The sequence below is a fragment of the Typopeltis vanoorti genome, chromosome 12 (assembly GCF_054136105.1).
Source record: "Typopeltis vanoorti isolate ZY-2024b chromosome 12, IOZ_Tvanoo_1.0, whole genome shotgun sequence".
NCBI classification, from domain to species: domain Eukaryota; kingdom Metazoa; phylum Arthropoda; class Arachnida; order Uropygi; family Thelyphonidae; genus Typopeltis; species Typopeltis vanoorti.
The window spans coordinates 79625246-79640413 of record NC_143560.1 but is presented as its reverse complement, the minus strand read 5'-3'; positions in this window follow the sequence as shown (position 1 = coordinate 79640413).

Below are 15168 nucleotides of genomic sequence, written 5' to 3'. Positions count from 1 at the left end.
TAACACACATATTTTAATCCTGTTGGCATTGCCATGTTGGTCACTTCAATTGGCCACCTTCAACTGCCATCTTTTTTGCAGTATATATATAAATTCCTCTAAAAACGAAACACATACTTTTTTATTTTAACATATTTCGACACACATTGACTAACATTAAAAGCAAATGCAATTTTTATATAGAAAATAGAAAGCACTGAATTCTTTCAATTATTTTATACTATTAAGATAAAGATACACTCTGAATAAAGACATCGTAGTCTTTATTCAGAGTGTAAATAGGTAGCGAAATGTTCAAATTAACAAAAGCGAATTCCATTTTACGAAAATTCTAACCTTTCAAATTCCTGGGTCTCAGTTTGTTCGTGCTTTAAATTAAAAAAATAAATAATGTCACGGATAGGGAACTTACTTAGGTGAATGACGATGCTGATATAGACTTTTTACTCAAGTAATATGCCAAGATTAAAACATGTCACTTGAGTATGACTAGGGTATGAGTATGACTTAGGAATTTGATTTATTTGGGCTTGCCAATAATGTTCAGTAAAATTAAAATTAAAACGAACGCCCAAAGACTAAATGTATCATTTTGTGATCTGAATATGTAAACAGACTTGATATTTAATCCTAGCAGCTCAAGAACAGGCATTACAAACTAATGCAAAGAAAGCAAAAAATTTGAACATCAATAATAACAGGAAATGCAGATTATGCGATCAGAAAGATGAATCTGTAGAACATCTAATCAGTGTCTGCAGCAAAATAGCTCAAACTGACTATAAATACCACCATGATCAAGTAGCCAAAATAATTCATTGGCATGTATGCCAAAAATATGCCTTACCTACTTCTGATAACTGGTGGAAGCATAAAATAGAGACTGTATTGAAAAACGAAACAGCAAAAATTCTCTGGGACTTGAGAATACAAACTGATCGGCATTTGGAACACAATTGACCTGACATCACGATTATCGAACATCGACAGGTTTGGATTATCGTTATCGCAGTATCCAGTGATAATAACATTAACAACAACGAACTGGAAAAAATTACTACATGTCGAGATCTGGCAATCGAAGTTGGTCGACTGTGGCTTAAACACACTAAAGTTATTCCAATGGTTATCGGTGCACTTGGTGCAACTTCAAAGAAGCTATCTAACTATTTACATCAATTAAAGATCAACGAAGTGACCCCATATGATACATCAAACAGCATTACTTGAAACAGTCCATATTTTACGACGATACCTGACAGCCTATTCTTAGATTCTTGGGTAGAATCTGAATTGTTCTGTATCACCCACCAGTCAAATTTTTCTTTAAATGATATCTTGTTTTGACTGTGTATCAATTATGTGAATAAAATAATAATAAGAGAAGAAGAAGAAGAGAGCATTTATTTCCCTCCCACACTCCTGGATCCTAAAACCGCTACAGATATTTGGAATTAGCAAATATCTGTAGTGGTTTTAGGATCAGAAATGTGTTCATTTCTGGCTGCTGCCATGAAATCATCGTCAACAAATTTAGTAGTTAATGATGAACGATTCGGAGATATTAGCATTAAAGGTGAAAATCTCCAAGGTGATTCCTTGTCACCATTGCTCTTCAACATTTCTTTGATACCTTCGTCTATGATTTTGAATAAAACAAAACTTGGATATGAAATTCCTAAATATAATATTAAAATCTCCCATCTGTTGTATATGAATGACTTGAAGTTACGTGGAAAATCGGCACAGCAAATAGACTCTTTACTGAACACAGTTCGCATTTTCAATCAGGACATCGAAATGGAATTTGGCTTAAATAAATATGCGCAATTTTATCTATTAAACGAAAAAAAAATTTAATGACTCTAGCAATCTTAAGGAATATTAGAAGTCAATGAAATTCTCCACTCGAAAGTTGAACAACAGTCAGCAGCAGAATATACCAAAACAGTCAGAAATATTCTAAAAACAAAACTAAATGGATTGAACACAATTACAGCAAGGAACTCTTGGGCTATACCAGTGATCCGGTACATAGCTGACATAATCGATTGGACAAAAGAAGACCTGGACAAATTGGACCGCAAAACCAGAAAATTAATGACTATCCATCATGCATTACATCCACAAAGTGGTATTGACCATTTGTACCTACCGAGGAGAATAGATGGACGGGGTCTGCTGAAAGTGAAACAGACTGTGGAAGAAAAAGAAATTAGTTTAAAAGGTTACATCAACAATAGCTCTGAGCAAATGCTTCAAGCAATTACACAAGAGAGTCTTCTAAAATCAACAGGAAACAAACCCGACTACAAAAAGGAACAGCAAAATAACCGATATGTACGCTTGAAAAATAGACCCTTGCATGGCCAATTTCTTCGAGATACTGAGGAAAAAAATTGACGTGAACAAGACATGGCAATGTATACAATATGGATATATTAAAAAAAACACAAGGATTTATTATAGTAACTCAAAAACAGGCATTACAAACTAGTGTAATCAAAGCAAAACTTTGAACATCAATAATAACAGCAAATGCAGATTATGTGATCAGAAAGATGAGACTGTAGAACATCTATTCAGTGTCTGCAACAAGGTAGCTCAAACTGATTATTAAATGCCGCCATGATAAAATGACCAAAATAATTCATTTGCATGTATGCAAAAAATATGGCTTCCTACTTATGATAACTGGTGGCAGCATAAAACAGAGACAGTATTGGAAAACTAAACAGCAAAAATTCGCTGAGACTTTAGAATACCAACTGATCAGCATTTGGAACACAATAACAATAAATCTGATATCACTATAATCAAACATCGACAGGTTTGGATTATTGATATCTCTGTACCCACTGAAAAGAACATTAACAACAGAGAACTCTAAAAAATGACTAAATATCGAGATCTGACAATCGAATCTGGCCGGCTGTAGCTTAAACACGTCAGAGTCATCCTAATAGTTAGTGGTGCACTTGGTGAAATTTCTAAAAAGCTATCCGACTATTTACAAGAATTAAACACCAACGAAGTGACCCTATATGATCTACAAAAAAAGTGCATTACGCGCTACTTACTTGACAGACTATTCTTAGATTCTTGGGCGGAATCTAATTTGTTCTGTATCACCAGTCAAATTGTTCTTTGAACGATATCTTGTTTTGACTGTTATATCAGTTATGTGAATAAATCAACAACAACTATAATAATCCAATAATTTTATACGACAACCTCAAATTTCTGTTTACAGAAATTTTTGCTTACAAATATACAGAAAGGCACAAAACACGCAAGAAACAGGAGACAAGCACCAAATAATCCATGAATAAATGAGGACATCGTCGGCAGCATTGCAATACAAGAATGGAAGAGAGTAAAAAGTCACCCAACACCTTTCACCTATAAATATTATACAGAAACACAAAGAAACTACTAAAATTAAGAGTGCAAAAAGACACCATTACTTTCAAAGTCGAAAGAAACATGCTCCTCATTTAATGAAATATTAAGCCGAAAACGGAAACCTTCCCCCACAAGATTTTGTCACCAAAAGCTTCGGTCTAGAGAAGAACCAGAAAGAGTTCTCAGAATCATTAAACTACGCTTTACAGGCAACATCGCGTAACTCAAAAAATACACTTCCCCCATTAGGTCTAACCAAAAGTCAACAAAAAAATATCTACTTCCTCCTGTATCCAAATTAGAATTAAAAGATGCTCTCTCTCTCTCTCTCTCTCTCTCTCTCAAAATTAAAGCAAAAGTCGAGTCCAGAAATTGACAAAATCAGATTCCCATACCTCCTAACATATTTTCAACAACCGAATTCTGTACTTCTGAAATTTGTGAACACATTTAATACTGGTGGTATCCCAAAACAACTAAAAACCAGGATAGTTATGCCTATCTAGAAACGCACAAATAGAAATGACGTTTACAAGTAGACGCTTAGTTAATGTGCCTGTCATTTCTAAACTTCTTGAAAAGTAATATATATAAGACTACAAAACTGCTTATAGAAATATAACACTATTTCACAAAAGTAGAACAGTTTCCAGAAAACGAAGAGCACAATCATGTCATTAGAGGCAATTACAAACGAAGTAAGTAAAGTTCTTGATAAAAACAAATTTGCTATCCTCACTTCTTGATCTAACCAATGCTTTTGACGCACTTGACCATGAAATACTGCTAACCAAATTATACTTAGTGAATAAGTGGGACACTGCATTTCTGGTTTAGGAATTTTCTCACAGACAGAACGCAAGTAACAAAAATAGGCATATATCACAGCACATGTCACAAATACAAATACAGCACAGAGTCCCTCAAAGAGCAATATTTTCACACACTGTTCAACACATACTTAAATAAAATTCAAAATTTGGCGATACTAAGTCAAATATATCGATACGCAGATGACGCAGCACTAAAACAGTCCACAGACATTAACACTGTACTCTTTAAAGCATAACATGAAGTAAACAAAATAACTGCCTACTACTACCTCAATTCAGTTATACTAAACAACACTAAATTGCAGAAATACTAATAATAAAAATGCTAATCATAACAACCCCTAGATTGCCTTAAACGGACAAAACATGTAGAATACCTACATGCCAAACTCTGCATCATCGCAGCAAATCATGTCTTTTACTTCCAAGTAAAAGACATGATTCCATCTAACATAAAAAAACTCCTATATCACGGTCTCTGTGAATCGCTACTCAGGTACAGTATAACGGTCTATGCAAAAACATCAAAAAGAGCCACCTAAAAAAAATTAGAAATTTACATAGGAAAATTCTTTCAACAGTGATTTGGAGACCTTATATACAACAGCCAACATCCGAACCCGCTTATGGCGATACACAGAATCCTGAGCATTAAAAATCTGAAACACTACATAATGTTAGTAAGGAATTACTTCAACATCACCTATCGTAACAACAGAAACACATATTGTATAACACGACCCACAACAACTCTCTACATTCCTACATCCTCCAACAACTCATTTGGTTCTTTGGTGAGATCACATCAGATACCCACGCTACTAAACAACCTACCAAGTAATTTAAAACACGTAGACAACAACAGAACATTAAAACAAGAACTATGGAAAATATACCAACAAAGTTAATATACCATTAACACTAATATACACATCACAAATAACCAGTATCCAATGCCCACATCCCATCCATAAACAGTAACAACAACATAAATAGTGAAGGCTAATCCCACTCTCTTCATAAAAGCTAACCCAAGCTTCGAAGTAGGTGGGATTAATTTGCCTCACTCATCCACACGTAATCTTCATAAAGACTGCAAATTATGTAACAAAACAGTCAGTATGGTGTATAATGATAATGAAGATACAGATATAAAAACAGTATATGAATTTGTATCCAAAGAAAAAAAATATTGAAAAAGAAATAATTTGCCTTAAACTGCGTACAGTATAATGTACAGAGTATCAAGTATAATATGCATTAATTGTAAATATGTAAATACTCTGTACGATGAAAATAGAAAAATTGTTATATTATACATAATGTGTAAACATGCAAAAAATGTCTGTAATAATCATCCATAATACTCATATGTATGTAATTTATCTGAGACATTATCATCATTATATTATTATTATTATCCATTATTCAAAAATTACGTGTAATCTTCATTGTTAATATTAGAAGAACACGTGTTGTAAATATAATGCAAAAAAAGTATTATTATCAAAAATTTAATTGAAATGCAATGTAGAAAATGAAACACATATGCAGCACTTAGTGCTCAATTTTGCAAAAATTACAAGTTGGGATGTCACTGAAGATGATTATTATAATTGTGTAAATATTTCAGAAAACAATAAAAATTATTATTATTATTATTATTATTATTATTATTATTATTATTATTATTATTATTATTATTATTATTATTATTATTATTATTATTATTATTATTATACACTCACACATCAAAGCTTGTTAGAAAAGCTGAGGCATGTTGGAATAGACGGGCCTCTTCACAGATGGTTTACAAACTACCTTCAAAATAGAAAGCATATCACACGTATCGGGTCAAACCGAAGCAGAGAGCTACCAGTAACCTGTGGAGTACTACAGGGAGCTGTACTCTCCCAAACTATATTCAACATTTACACGCACGATATTAATCAGCTACCACTCAAAGGTAAGATATTCCAATACGCAGACGATACAGCAATAATATCCATCCATAATAACGCAAGCATAGCCCAAACAAATATGCAACATGACATAAATCTGATCATAGACTGGCTCACGAAAAACTCCATACACCTAAACACAGAAAAGACAAAATTAATGATATTCAGAAATCCACTGACTCGACCAGTTGATAACAAATATATAACCATCCAACATCCACTTTCCAACATAAAAAACACAGAACAGCAAAACCACTACAATCACTCAGGTTGAAACAATACGATACCTTGGAATTTACTTCGATGCAGATATGAACTGGAATAGCCACATAAACGATCTACACAACAAACTCCGAACACTACAGGTTAAAAGACATAGTTGCCATACGCCTAAAAACACTAATATACAAAGCACTATGCCAATGTATACTAAGATACGCTATAACAACGTATGCTTTCTGTGGACTCTACAAATTAAATAGATTAATGTCGCTACAGTACAAAATGACCAAACTGATCTTTTGGGAACAAAGAGAAAATCACGACCTTCTAAACATTGCAATGTCAGAACACAAAATACTGACAGCAAAACATTTATGTCACTATGCAGTTTTGCTAAAACATTATTTCGATGCCAACTACAGGACAGTCAGAAATACATACCGTATAACAAGACCTCAGACTACTAATTATATCACATATAAATACAATAATCACTACGGAAAGGCCACGCGAAACTTCTACATCCCAGACATGATAAACAAATTACCTCCTTTTGAATAGAAACATTACAAACTACAATAGCCTGAAAAGAGCTCTAAGGACATACTATGAACAAGAAATACGCACCCAAAATACCATACAATTGAAAATTGACATTTATTCTTTAAGGGTGAAGCAAAATGCTTTTCATATTCCCCGCTATCTGTCGTGGTTACAGTGAGGGTAAAATTTACAAGCAGTTTGCTCGCCCTGAATGGGCATGGAGATTATGTATCGCTATAGGAGGCTAATATAGTTTTTGGTCTTCTATATTTAAATATGTCCGTTGGCTCGTATGCTGCAGCTTGTTGAACCAAATCGTTGGGATGTGTGGACGTCTTTAGAAAAAATTTGGAAGCTAAGGATTGTAGATAAGAGAGAATATAGGGAATATTTGTGTCTCTGTGGAGTTGGCTGTTTCTAACATACCACAGGGCGTTCAAAATCATTCTCAAGCACTTGTTCTGCACTCGCTGTATCTTAATAATGTTAGTATTAGAGGTGTGGCTCCAGGCTGGAGAGGCATAGGTGATTATAGGACGAATCGTCATCTGGTATAGCTGCAATTTGATTCTGTTGCTGAGTTTGCTATTTCTATTAATTAGCGGGTAGATCTGAGCTATGGCTTTAGATGCTTTTGCACATGCAGACTTGATATGTTGGTTGAAAGATAGCTTTTTGTCGAGAATCACACCCAGGTAATTTGTTTCTTTCTGCCAGGGAATTTTAGTATTGAATAGTAACACATCTCCTGCAGGCGACATTGGCCTTTTTGAGAAGAGAACCGCTGAGCTTTTCAGGGGGTTGACTTCCAATCTCCACTCGGAGAACCAACCCTCCAGCTTTAGAAGATTTTCTTGAAGCTTTCTGGTAACGAAGTGGGGTCTGAGAGATCTGGTTAGTATTGCCGTATCGTCCTCATACAGTGCTAAAATGGAAGTCATCGGATTGTGTGGGATGTCTGACATGTATACAGAAAACAGCAATGGAGCCAGTAGAGATCCCTGCGGCACTCCAGCAAAGATATCGCGCTGGGACGATGTAGAACCGTTAATTTTAACTTGCATTGATCTATTCTGAAGATATGAACGGATTAGATGAACCATTTTTAGTGAGATACCGGCTGAGATAAGTTTGTGCAGGAGTCCAAAATGCCAGATTTTGTCAAATGCTTTAGATAGGTTTAGAAATACCGCTCCTGTGCACTGGCGCCAGTTGTAACACCTGGTGGTGATATATTCCACAATTCTGTGGATTTGCTGGGTAGTACTATGGTGTTGTCGAAATCCAAACTGTTCTTTAGGGAGGATGTTTAAAATACCATACAAGCTTAATGAAACACAATATATTCGTTCAGGCTTCCAGTTCAGCGACGGATCAACACATTCCAAGTTATTGTGTGTGTGTGTGTGTGTGTGTGTGTGTGTGTGTGTGTGTGTGTGTGTGTGTGTGTGTGTGTGTGTGTGTGTGTGTGTGTGTGTGTGTGTGTGTGTGTGTGTGTGTGTGTGTGTGCGTGCGTGCGTGCGTGCGTGCGCACGAATTTCTCAATCATAGATTTCGTAGCTTCCCAACACAGCAAAAAAAAACCATAAATAATAACCAACTGGTGTCATCCTCAGATAAGCTTACATATAAGCTTCGGTCGAGGATGAATGCAGAGAAATGAGTTCTCATCCAAGATGTATCATATGTAACCAAATGCATTTAATGTACGTATCACATGTAAACCAATGTATGTAATGTATGTATTATATGTAAACAAATCTAAGTAATGTATCATATGTAAACAAATGAAAGTAATGTATCATATGTAATCAAATGTATTATTATTATTATTATTATTCCTGATACCTCCAAGGAGTCCGAAGACTCATCGCGGGAGGACACCTTACCTCTACTACTAATCAACGCCATCTACCGCCCACCTCCAACACCACCACAACTAGTAATTTTTGTCTGTAAATTGCGTGTGTTCTGAAGGGCCGATTTGTATGTATGCGGGATGAAAAACCCGAGTTTCCGGTAGAAAAAACCCTGCTACCTCCGTATGAGATCGGCTAACTCACCATCGATTGAAATCGACCAGATATATGTAATGTATGTAATAACTGTAATGTATGTAATAACTGTAACAAAAGTATGCAATATAGAGTGATTATATCCATTGATATTGTATATATAGAGTGTAAAATTGCAAAGAAACATCTGTAATAATCATCATTATAAATATTATAATAATATACGTTGTAAGCAGTTATTATTATTATTATTATTATTATTATTATTATTATTATTATTATTATTATTATTATTATTATTATTATTATTATTATTTTAAAAAAAAACTTTATGTACTAGAAAGTATTTGTTATGCATAATTGTGTTCATATAATGTATGCAATTTATCTGAGAAATAATAAAATGTTTAAAAATGTTAAAAAAATAAAATAAAAATAAAATAATAATAATGGAGCCTGTGTAACTCAGTAGAAGTGGCGTTTGCACTCTACGGTGCTTGAACGCAAGAAGAAAGGATTTGGTGGTTCAAATCTATTCGCCGACTAGAGGAAATTCTTCTAAGCCTTTTTTCGACCGGTTCCCGAGTTAATCGATCTCTGGCACAGGCTAACGGGTTTTTTCTCCCGGAAACTCGGGTTTTTCGTCCATTAAACTCAAGAAAATCGACCGTCGAACCCACACTATTTTCAGACATTTAAAATATTGTTTTAGGGTTAGGGACCACGAGATGGTGACACTAGCTTGCTGCCTTCTTCACTTCATACCGATGAATCAGTGATAGCCTTGGGCCAGCTATCTCTCTGATTGGCTACCAGTGGACATTGAACTGCCCGCTCAGTCTCCAAAGTTAGATAGGGTTATGGCCCCGCCTACTCTCTACACGGGAACAAATAGGCATTAGCTGGTTTTTTTTAATATTATTATTATTATTATTATTATTATTATTATTGAGCCTGTGTAGGTCAGTGGAAGTGGCATTTGCATTCCACTGCACCTGACCAAACAAAGGAAGACTTGGGCTCAAATCTAGTCACCGACTAGAGGAACATTTGATCGGGAATAGATCAAACCTTCTTTTGATCTATTCCCGAGTTAGGCGATCTCGGGCATAGGTAAGCAGTTTTTTTCTACCGGTACCATCGAACCCATACTATTCACAGACATTAAAAATATTCTGCTAGAGTTAGGGACTACAAGATGGCAGCGACACTTGTCAGCCGTCCCTTCACTGCATGCCGACTAAATTAGTGATAGCCTTAGGCCAGCTATCTCTGATTGGCTACCAGTGGAGATTGAACTCAGTCTCAACTCAGTTCTTTTGGAGACTGAGTTCAACTCAATCTCCAAAAGCTAGATAGGGCTTAAATGGCCTTACCTATATAGGAATAAAAGGTGTTAACGTGATATTTCGATGAAGCTGATTGATTATTATTAATATCATCATCGTCATGAAACCTCCACAAAATAAAAAAACTGATCATATTTATGAATATGATTGTACTCAGTAATTGGCATATTGAGTTTTTGTAGTAATAAAATGGAATGATAATATCTTTAATTGTATATATGTAAATACGGTGCGTAATAATAAATTACGATATATTATAAAATAAATAAATAATTAGCTAATGCCTTTTATTCCTTTACTGAGAATATTAGTACCTATCTCAGTTTCATTAATATATCATTTTCATTCATTACATCACATTACCCTATTATGCATGTAAACTATGTCCATCATGTACTTTTAACCATGCCTTTTAACCGCATCTACTTATTGGAGACTGAGCAAGCAGTTCAGACTCTATCAGTAGCTAATCGGAGATAGCGGCCCATGACCATTCCTAATTTTAAGCGGCAACCGATGAAGAGACGGACAAATAAGTGCTAGCCATCTCTTGATACTTATGTCTAACAGGATATGTTACTCTCTGAAATAATGTGGGTTATCTGGTCGATTTTCTTGAGTTTTACGGACGAAAAATCCGAGTTTCCAGGAGAAAACCCCCTTTCCCGTGCAAGAGATCGACGAACTCGGGAACCGGTCGAAGAAAGGCATAGAACTTATTCTATGCCTTTCTTAATAAAAATTAGGCTTTGGAACTTAATAAAAAAAGTTCCAAAGCCTAATTGTGTCTATTTGAATGCCAGTTTTAACACATTTTTAGCAATGCTTGTAATGTGGTTTATTTATTTATTTCGTGAGCGAACTACAGAAAATGTAAGAGCATACATATAAATGATTAAAGGCACACATTTAAAGAAATAGACATTAAAATTAAAAGTATATATTAAAAGACAAAATTTCCACTTGCATAAAATATTAAGCAAAAACATGAAATGTCAAATTTCACTCATCCAGTGACTAATATACTTTAAAGCTGTTTCATTACACTGCATTAAATCTTCTCGGGTACATATATTATTAATGTCTATTAAGCAGCATTGGAGAAGATGATCCATGGCTTGTGTTTCACCACATGAGCAGCTGTCATTGTCTGTGTAGCCCCATCTGGCCATATTCGGCTTTGATCTGCCATTCCGTAACGAAGTCTATTCAATGTCTTCCATCTTTGCCAGTCAAGATGTAAGCCGGAAGGAAGAGATTCGTTTAAGTTCAGAGCCTCTGGAGATTGTTCTTGCCATATTGTTGACCTTGTAGCTTTTATGGAATCAACCAACGGTTCCACTGAGTGAACAAAACTTTTCCTTGATCTTAGCCTCTTATGTACTGCAACGTCCATACAAAGAATGCCGTTCATCATTTAGTTGTTGTTTCCGCTCATATCTACTCTGTGTAGTCCTTCTGATGTGTGGAGGTGCAGTATCAGACAGTGAGTATAGATGATCAATTTTTGTAGGATTAAGGCAGCCGGTAATGTGCTGACATGTTTCATAATAAGAACCTTATCAATAATTTTGATATGTGATGATCTTTCCCAAACAGGGCTAGCATACTCAGCTGTCGAAAAGCAGAGTGCCATTGCAGAGATGCGCAGCACTTGTGGATTTACACCCCACCGAGATGATGTTAATCGGCGCAGAATATTATTACGTGTTTGAGTTTTAGCTGCTGTCTTCTGTATGTGTCGCTTATAAATTAGGGTGCTATCTGGTCTAGCACCTACGTGAATTGGATTTGGATAATTGACTAGTTTCACACCATTCCATTCTATATTTAACTCTTCCTCGCTTCCCTACTGTTGAGATGTAGACACATTTGGGTTTTACTGGGATTTGGTTTCAGTTGGTTTCATTACAGTAAACTGTAAGAGTTTCTAGCTCTTGTGTGAAGTGCTTCTTAATGTCATCGAAGGATTTTGCTTGATAAGCTTTGCCCAGTGATTTGCATATAAGAAGGTTCTTGACCGTGGGTTTATTGGTTGGTCATTAGTATATATATTGAAGAGGAGGGGAGATAGCACACTTCCCTGAGGTTGACAATTTTTCTGGATACGCCATCTGCTCACTTTTCCTTGAAAATCAACAAAGAATCTTCTGCTGAGCAACAGCAACCTAAATATCTCCACTAACCAATAGCTGTTTGTCATGTGCATTCTGACTATAAGGTTTCTAAGATTTAGTGGGTCATATGCTGCTGCTCTCAAATCTATAAATACAGCTCCTGTTGCTAACCTCCTTTCAAAGCCGTCCTCAATAAACTGTGTTAAGTTAAACACTTGTCCAGTGCATGATATTCCTGGTCTAAATCCTGCCTGTTCTTTTATCAGCACTTTCTCTATTTCTGGACTTAGTTTGTTCAAGATTAACCTCTCATACAGCTTCAGTATTGCGAATAGGAGAGCTATAGGCATGTAGCTCTTTGGATCCTCAACAGGTTTACCCGGTTTCAGTATAGGTATTACTTTCGTTTGCTTCCATATGCTGGATATTTTAGCAAATTTCCAACAAAAGTTGAAAAATTCTAACAACCACTCTGTTTTGCCTTTCCCCCCTCAGATTCCTTAGTATCTCGTTTCTGATATCATCTAAAATCGGCAGCTTTTCCTGGTTTTAAGGCTTTAGGGCATTTTATAGTTCCTCTTTAGTAAATGGTGCTTCGAAGAGATTATTTTCTGAATCCCTAACTTTTTTAATATAATCTTTAGGTATTTTTCCTTCGGTACTTGGTATACCATTCAGAGATAGCTGAGTTGCACTTTGGTTTGCATTTATATTAAATTCGGTTGCTGCTGTTGTGGGGTCACCAGATAATTTTTTGAGTAAGAGCCAGGCTTTCCTGCTACTGAGCTTCATATCTAAATTTTTAATTTTCTCTGCCCATTGTTGACTTTTTTTTTCAGACAGTGCTGCTATAAGTTCCTCTCCTGCATCAATTGTTCCTGATGAAAATGGATCTTTATCATATAGGTCACAATATCTTTCATATATTTCCACGTTGTGCTCTATAAAACTTGAAATGTAACATGTTCTACAACCTCTTGGGATATGCCTAGCAGACCGTCTAATAGCGTTGATGAATTTTCCATAATTTTCTGGTCTGGGTGAAATGTTGGTCAGGTTTATGTCTAATTCTCTTGAGAACTGTTCCCAGTTATTTTTTTTTTTAAATTAAAGCATTTTCTAAGTGGGATCTCCTTAAGGCCGACTGGTGGGAAAACTTGCAGCATTAATGGTCTATGTTTGAACTTGGGATTGGTGAAAGTATCTGTTCAGTGCACAGATTAGCTATTCTATTACTAACAAATCCAAGGTTATAACCTCTTTTCCATCTTCCGCTGTTAAATAATGATGGCTGTTTAGGATCGTGTATAAGATTCATTTGATTACTTTCAGCCCACTGTTCAATTAACTCTCCACCCTCATCTGTTTCACTATAACCCCACTGTGTGCTATGCCTGTTAAAGTCGCATATAATAACAGCAAATTTCATTTGTGTCAAGTACTGAGACATTTCAAAAGTAAAGGTTATTTTAGGTCTGGCTTGTTGAGGTCTTTTGTGTGTCTCCTGTAGACATAAAGTATCACATTTTTGCAATAAGATCTTCTTTTAAAGAGGAGAGGTCCTCTTTAGTTTGTTGAAAAGTTCTATTTATACCTTGCAAATTTAGTGTTTTGTCTAGTTTTTTGGTTAGTAGTTTATTGTGGTTTTTCTTTTTTTTTTTTATTTTCTTTCTTTCTTCTTCTTCTTCTTCTTTTTTTTCTGAGATTAGCGAAGATTAAATAGAGATCTTATTAGTATTATTTCGAAAGCTTATTGCAGGTGGCTAAACTCGTTATAAATCACCATACGAGTACATATCGCGCCTCATCCTGAATATATTTATCATTGGTGCACTCACTGTCCATTTTAGCAATGCATTTCATTCCCCATGTGAGCCGTTGAGTTTTTGAAAAAAAAAATGTTTCTCCTTCATTCACATGGCTTATGCGATAACCTCACATTCTCTGATCACTTATCGGTCTGATAAATTTGATAAATGCCATCTCTTCTCTCCTGACCTGTTTGATCAATTTACAAACATGTGTCACATTCATATCACTTCTCCTACTTTCTGCCAAGTTTTGCAAAGCATATTGCTTCACTCTCAGCTTATATCATCCAGGCCAGTGCTTCCAAACTTTTTTTAGTCACAGCACGCTAATCAAATTAAAACATTTGCGCAGCACACTGAAGAATTGTTCTATTCGTCACATATCTCTCTCGGCACACTTCCCACTCGATCGTCGCACACCGATTGGGAATCACTGATTTAGGTGACCAAATATGAAGAGAGAAATTCAGATGTGGCTTGAACAACGTCTTATGCAATGATACCCACCTCTTTATCCATACATCTCAATGTCCTTTACATTACTGTGGTAAAGGACACAGCTTTCAGTAAGTTTCTGACTTCACAACTATGCAAAGTGTCTTGCAGAAAAGCAGAGCTTGATTTTATTACCTATCCTCTCCGTTTCTACTACAGAACAAAGTCCCCCCCCCCCCCCAGTACAGTAGACATTATTCAACTCTTCTGCCCAAAGTACATCTTATACCTAACAAACTGTTATACTTTCTGCTCCTTTTGTCCTCCACTGAATGGTCGGTTGGGTAGCGATATTACGTTACTAGGTAGGGAGAATACTGAGTCTTCCAATGCCTTCCTTACCTATCAATGAGTATTGATGTTTGTAGATATGTGTGTTCATGTGGCCGGTTTGCGAGATGTAAAACCCAAGTTTCT